The sequence below is a fragment of the Lactuca virosa genome, chromosome 4 (genome assembly GCF_052849685.1).
Source record: "Lactuca virosa cultivar CGN04683 chromosome 4, Lactuca_virosa_CGN04683_v6, whole genome shotgun sequence".
Lineage (NCBI taxonomy): Eukaryota > Viridiplantae > Streptophyta > Magnoliopsida > Asterales > Asteraceae > Lactuca > Lactuca virosa.
The window spans coordinates 42,667,182-42,673,739 of NC_136429.1; the positions used below are offsets into that span (position 1 = coordinate 42,667,182).

At 36.0% G+C, this 6,558-nt stretch overlaps 1 long non-coding RNA gene across 1 annotated transcript; it reads left to right on the forward strand.

The window, feature by feature from the left end:
• The first annotated feature begins 5,184 nt into the window (after nt 1–5,184).
• On the forward strand, nt 5,185–6,357 carry LOC145109697 (uncharacterized). The gene is made up of 2 exons (XR_013709152.1): nt 5,185–5,341; nt 5,505–6,357. It is a non-coding gene; the product is annotated as an uncharacterized LOC145109697 (long non-coding RNA).
• The last annotated feature ends 201 nt before the right edge of the window (nt 6,358–6,558 follow it).

Genomic DNA, 6,558 nt, shown 5'->3' on the forward strand with positions numbered 1-6,558 from the left:
AGCAGCTAATGAAAGATGGTCTATGGATAAGCTCGCCAATGCTTATGTAAAGGAAGTAGTAAGACTTCACGGTGTTCCTTTAACGATAGTATCTGACCGTGATAGCCGTTTCACGTCAAGGTTTTGGAGGAGTCTACAAGAGGAATTGGGTACAAAGTTGTGTTTAAGTACAGCTTACCATCCGCAGATCGATGGTCAGAGCGAAAGAACGATAAAAACGTTGGAGAAAATGCTGAGAGCAGGTGCCCTGGAATTTCAAGGTAACTGGAATGAGCATCTACCTCTGGTAGAATTTTCCTACAACAATAGTTACCATTCAAGCATCAAGATGGCACCTTATCAAGCCTTATATGGACAAAAGTGTTGTACGCCGTCTTGTTGGCTTGAAGCCGGAGAAAAGCAGTTTATGGGCCCCGAGATAGTCCATCAGACAGCTGAAAAGTTAAAGGTGATTAGGAAAAGGATGTTAGCAGCTCAGGATCGTCAAAAGAGCTATATGATGACAAGAAGAGACGATCGGTGACATTCGAAGTTGGAGATTCGGTTTTGCTTAAAGTCTCACCATGGAAGGGACTTATAAGATTTGGGAAAAGAGGAAAGTTGAGTCCGAGGTTCATTGGACCGTTCAAAGTTCTTCATAGGATTGGGAACCAAGCTTACAAGCTAGAACTACCAGAAGAACTAGATGGTATCCATAACACATTCCATGTGTGTTATTTGAGGAAGTTCACGGGAGAAGTTCCCGACATAATTCCAATTTGATAGTTAAGGATGGATGAGAATAAGAGGCTAATCGAAGAGCCCGAGGCAATTGTTGACCGTAAGACGAAGAAGTTGCGACGCAAGATGGTCGACTTAGTGCTTGTGCGATGGGAACATTCGAATGGGCCAAATCTCACCTGGGAAATGGAGAGTGACATGATGATTCACTATCTGCATTTGTTTGCTGATACATGATTCCGAGGACGGAATCATCCTAAGGGGGATAGAAATTGTAACGCCCGTGTTTCTGGGCTAAGCATTAATGATGATGTAATAGTCTAGGTCAACAATTGTAACTTGTTTTAAAGTAATAAAGATGAATTACTTGAATATTATGTGAATTATGTGCTTTTGTGTGCTTATTACTTGTTTATAATAATATAATATATAAAGGATAAAAATAAGCGTAAAAAATAAAATGTTAGATAAACCCGATATCTATGAAGAAAGTTGTGGTGGTCGTGACAAGGATTCCGGAGATATAAAGAATGCCGAATACCGAGTTATAACGAAGAAGTTATGACGTGTCGAAGTTTCGCGACAAAACCGGCATGACACCGGGAATCGTAATAAGTAAGTTTACGATAAAGTACTTTTAGCCTTAGGGGTCTAAAGGAAAGTTGTAGGTACGTCTCCACCTAGGCATGGATATAAAGAACGTCAAAAACGGAACTCGTATGCAAAAGTTATGACCTTCCGAAGATACACCTGTCTGAGATCATGATACATGTCAGAAACACTAATCTGACTGGACTCACGACATTAGCACAGATGCTCACGACGTCAAATCGTCACTTTTCAAGCCTAGAATGCAGCTGGCAAGTCTACGGAATGATAGGTCAAAAGCTCATGACGTAAGCATGGATTCTCACGACGTGAGGAGTCAAATGGTCACTTTTCAAGCCTAGAATGCAGCTGGCAAGTCTACAGAGTGATAGGTCAAAAGCTCACGACGTGAGAGAGCCCAAAACTGCCTATAAAAAGCAACTTCGACCATTTCATTCCTTACACCTTTCTTTCACTCCCTACTCTCTCTCTAGCCTTCCAAAACACCCTAAAAGCATAGAAAACCTCCCTAGCATTAGAAGAAAGCCCCATAGCGCCCGAAGGCTCCGAGAAAAAAAAAATAGTTTTTCGGTTTGAAACTCTGCCCGTGCGGAGCCTGGTTTTCAAGCAAACTTCCCGGTTTCGTCAAAGAAGATTATTTTAAGAAGCGAAGTGCTGTCCGAATCACTCCTTATCAGGCGAGTGTATAGTCACTTTCATCTTACACATAGATATGAAATATTTTATATAAATTACGTGCTATGTGTATGTATTTATTGTCTGTTTACTTGGGATCTATGCTGGATAAAAGATCCGAACCTCTTTCTTCCAGATCTGAACCTTTTTCCTTCAGATCTAGACTTTTTCCTTTAGATATAAACATTTTCTTCCAGATCTGAACATTCTCGTTCAGATCTAGATTTTTCCTTCGGATCTAAACTTTTTCGTTTTAGATCTAAGACTTTTCTTCAGATCTGAATGGTACATGTATTTTTTTGTCAGATCTAACCCTTTTCTTTCAGAGCTGAACTTTTTCCTTCAGATCTAGACTCTCTCACTGCAGATCTGAACTTTTCAGATCTAAACCTGATATATGGATGATTTATACTTGAGATCTATGTTGTATGAAAGGTAAAAACTTCGTTTTCATATCTGAGTTGTATATGTGTTTTATATCTACAAATGTGTTGGGTAAAACATGGGTAGATGAAATAGTTGGTGTGTGATGAAATAAAATGATGAGAGGCCTTGATGTTGACGTTGATCCAGTTATCTAGCGGAGTATGGATGACGACCATAGACTTTTCTAGGAAGTCCAGTGGAACGCTAGCAGGCTCGCAACCTGTAGGTGTTTGTGAGCGATGTGTTCACCGGTGTACTCCATCCCCTCATGGTTGCCTTACAAACACTTATGGCTGAGGAATCCCCCTTACCAGCAATGTCCATCCCGTTGAAATTCCTTAGGATAGGTCCCTTATGATAGATGCTTTAGGGACGTAAGGTGAGGATAACGGGAACGGGTAATCGGGTTTGATGATTGATGAAAATAATAAACTTATTTATTGTGGGTTGAAAACCCTATATGCTCACAGGCTCCCCAGGCCGACCCACTAAGTTTCTTGTATTACAGGTAGTGGCAAAAGCATAGTTGGATGACTTGACGAGAGATTATGGATTTTAGGCCAGTAGAAAATAAATAGAATGTTGTAAGGTTACGACACGCAAATGTGTGCCGTCTTCTTTATGACAGGGCCTTCCTTGACACGCATTGTGTGTCATAAGAGCGCGTCGTAAATGCGCGTCGTAAATAGACGACGAGCAAAAGTGTGTCGTCTTTCATTATGTCAGGCCTTCCTTGACACACATTTGCGTGCCGTCTGAGTATTTTACGACACGCATTGCACGCCGTAAAAGGCTGTTTTTCTAGTAGTGAAAAATAAATTTATAATAAAAGGGTTGGGTTAGGGACATGAGCTTGGTCTCTTATCATGTTCTTCTTTGATTGTTGGCATGGGATCGGCAACGTGGACCTTGACTTAACCATGCTTTTACAAGAAGATGTGGTGTATACAGTCACCCAGAGCCCAAACAGTAGACTGGTTCCCAAAATACCCATACTAATTATATGTGTTGAATTTTGCATAATGTGCTGGTTAACCACACACACTCCACTAACTACGTATAAAGCATAATGTGCAATTCCATGGATTAGCATACTTTTCATATTTTTCCTAAAATAACTAAAGTGAGAATTTTAAAAGATTGTTCGAGGACTTTTAAATCATTATTCTTATTAATGAGATTATGTCTTATCAAATCCGTTCGGCTAACGACTCTCCACCATAGATGAGAGCGGTGGGTGAGAGTGGACACCATTCAACGACATTTTTGTAGGTCGCTTCCTTATACCCTCTTTATAGCATGACTTCGTGAACGACATTTTTATAGGTCGCTTATTTATACATATAATATATTAAACTTATAATAGTATATATATATATATATATATATATATATATATATATATATATATATATATATATATAAGGTGTATTTTAAATCTTTTCTAAAATACTAGGTGTAATTTTAAATTTTGGAAATTATTATAAAGTTAATTTAATTTATAATAAACCAATTATGATTTAATCTTTATCTTTTAATTTACTATTAATTAAATTAACTTAAATCATATGAGGATTAAATAATTATTTACTATTAAACTATTAATCAAATAATTTAAATTTAATCCTAATCCAATCCCTACTAGATTTTCGAAAATAAAGGGTATTGGGATTATCCAATTTTAATTATTCTATTTTAACCAATTAAAACCATAATTATCAAATAAGAAAACCCTAATCAAATATATATTTACTAGTTTATGGTGATATTTTTGTCATTCTAACAGAATAAAATCGGGTATCATTAAAAATTATGTTAGAATTAAAATCCATTTAATTAGAAAAATCAAAAATATCCCTTAAAATGCAAAAATTTTCTTTTTTAAACTTGTATTTCCACATTCATTAATACATCCACACATATATATCATCCACACTATAAGCTAGCCATATATATAAATAAAAATTCATTTGAGACGAACCTAATTTTGTGAGACCGTGAGACATTTTTTTTAATGAAATATTCTAATATTCTAGTATCCGTAAAAATATAATATGTATAATATTCTAACATTATATGTTTTTAGAATATTTTAATGTAATTTGTGTTAACAACAATGTTTTAGAATATTAGAATATTATATATATTATAGTTTTATAACAATAGAATATTATAATAATTCACTAAAAGAAAGTAGTCTCACGGTCTCAAAAGAATATGCTCGTCTCAAATAAACTTAACCCTGCATGTATATATTTGGAAAATGAACCATATGTTTTGATCTAACGGTTGCAAGTATGAGATTTATTGCCACAAAGGGGAGCAGATCTTGATCGAAACGTAATGCCATATGTTAGTCATGTAAATTGTAACATGTGGAGAAAAGCACCATATGCCAGCACTTGCCAACCATTATCACCATGTGAAGAAGAACTTGCCTAATTCTTAGATTACTCTGCTGTTTAATGGAATGATCCAAACAGGTTCCCTCCTGCCTAATTCCAGTATATGGTATTTTTCCCCACAATCTTATCTCTTTTCTTTATTATGCCCATGTTTTGAAAATGCGTAAAATGATGAATTCATTAGTTCAGCACATGTTGATTTTTAAACGTACGCTACATGTTGCATGTGTAGTGTTAAGTTGTAATCAACTTCTAACCTATTTTCAAGCAGTGAATCAAAAGGCTTTAAAACAACAATATCATCACGTGAATGACAGATACTTTTGTATGAAATCTTCCATGCCTAATTAACTCTAAATTAAATCTTAACTATTCAACATCATGTTCACATTCCAGATTAACTATATATTCTTACCAAAATCATGAAAGATTCTTCACATGTGTTCAGTAGGATGACCAGGATAATCGATATCCAAACACGTCTCTTTCAGTTGTAATTTAATTACGTGAGTCACCGTCCACACAACTGTTTGATGATTTACAAGCACTTTTTGGAAAGAGTATTATCAAATATGGAAATCTAGACCTTGATAACTTTCTTACCATACATGTTTTTGTTGCTACTCACGAGTTGTCATGTGTTTCTTTACTAATTTGTAATAATTGTAGGTAAACGTATTTTTCAAGTTCAGTAATTGAAGCAATAGCCATGTGACACGCTCTTTATATTGTGATCTACTTAAGGCCTATTCTTCATCGACTTTAGGCATCACTTCGAGCTCATTTTTGAGAGAACTATAGAAACAAAGGAAGCGAGAGATTCTTTGGCTGGTTTCTCGTTGTGTATAATTATCGAACTCTTTTCTAGTTGGTGTAAATCAATGGCCTCGGAAATTCTATGCAAGTCGCCAAAGGTGTCTTCGTCAGATAATTTTGATGAAGACCTACTGGAAGACATGGAATTAGATGAAGAGCTACTTAGGGAGTTACTAGAGGAAATCAACGATGATAATGTCGACCAGATGTCAATGATGGAAACTGTGCTAAACGATATGCCACCCTCCAAAGAGGAGAATGGTGGCTTCTTTCATGTCCTTCCAGATAATGAGTCCCAACTACTGTTTTATCAGGACAAGCAGATACAAGATTTTGATTATTGGATTACCCAACAAATTGCAGAAATGCCTGGCTCATTTCCAGGGCTGTGGTTCGAAAACGAGATGATGCCGTTCTGGAACATGGAGAATAGGATCGAAGAGATGATGGTTGATGACATTGTCTATGTCGAGTTGTGGGAAGACTAGAAGTCGTTAGGATCAAAGGGTTGTTAGCTCTCACCATCGAAACGTTCATTGGCTACAACTAAAATTTGATGTAAGGTATTGGTTCACGTTGATTTCATAAACTCGGCAGGAAAAAGAAAAAGTAGAATTGACGATTGACCTAGGCTTTACAAGCATTACAGAAATTGTTACGTACAGTGTTTTTATTATTATTATGACAAAATATAACTTTTTCAATACTATTTGATTACTTCGTTTTTACATATTTCGTTGGGGGTTTGCGGTGATGAGATTTGTATGTCGGGTTTTGGAAGCCCGTTGTTGGCTTGACTTTTATTTTCTTTTATTTGGTTAACCTGTAAGTGAAAATATAACTTTTCCATGCATAATGTTAATTAATTAAATTAACTTCGCTAATAAACTATTTTTGTTTAACTAGT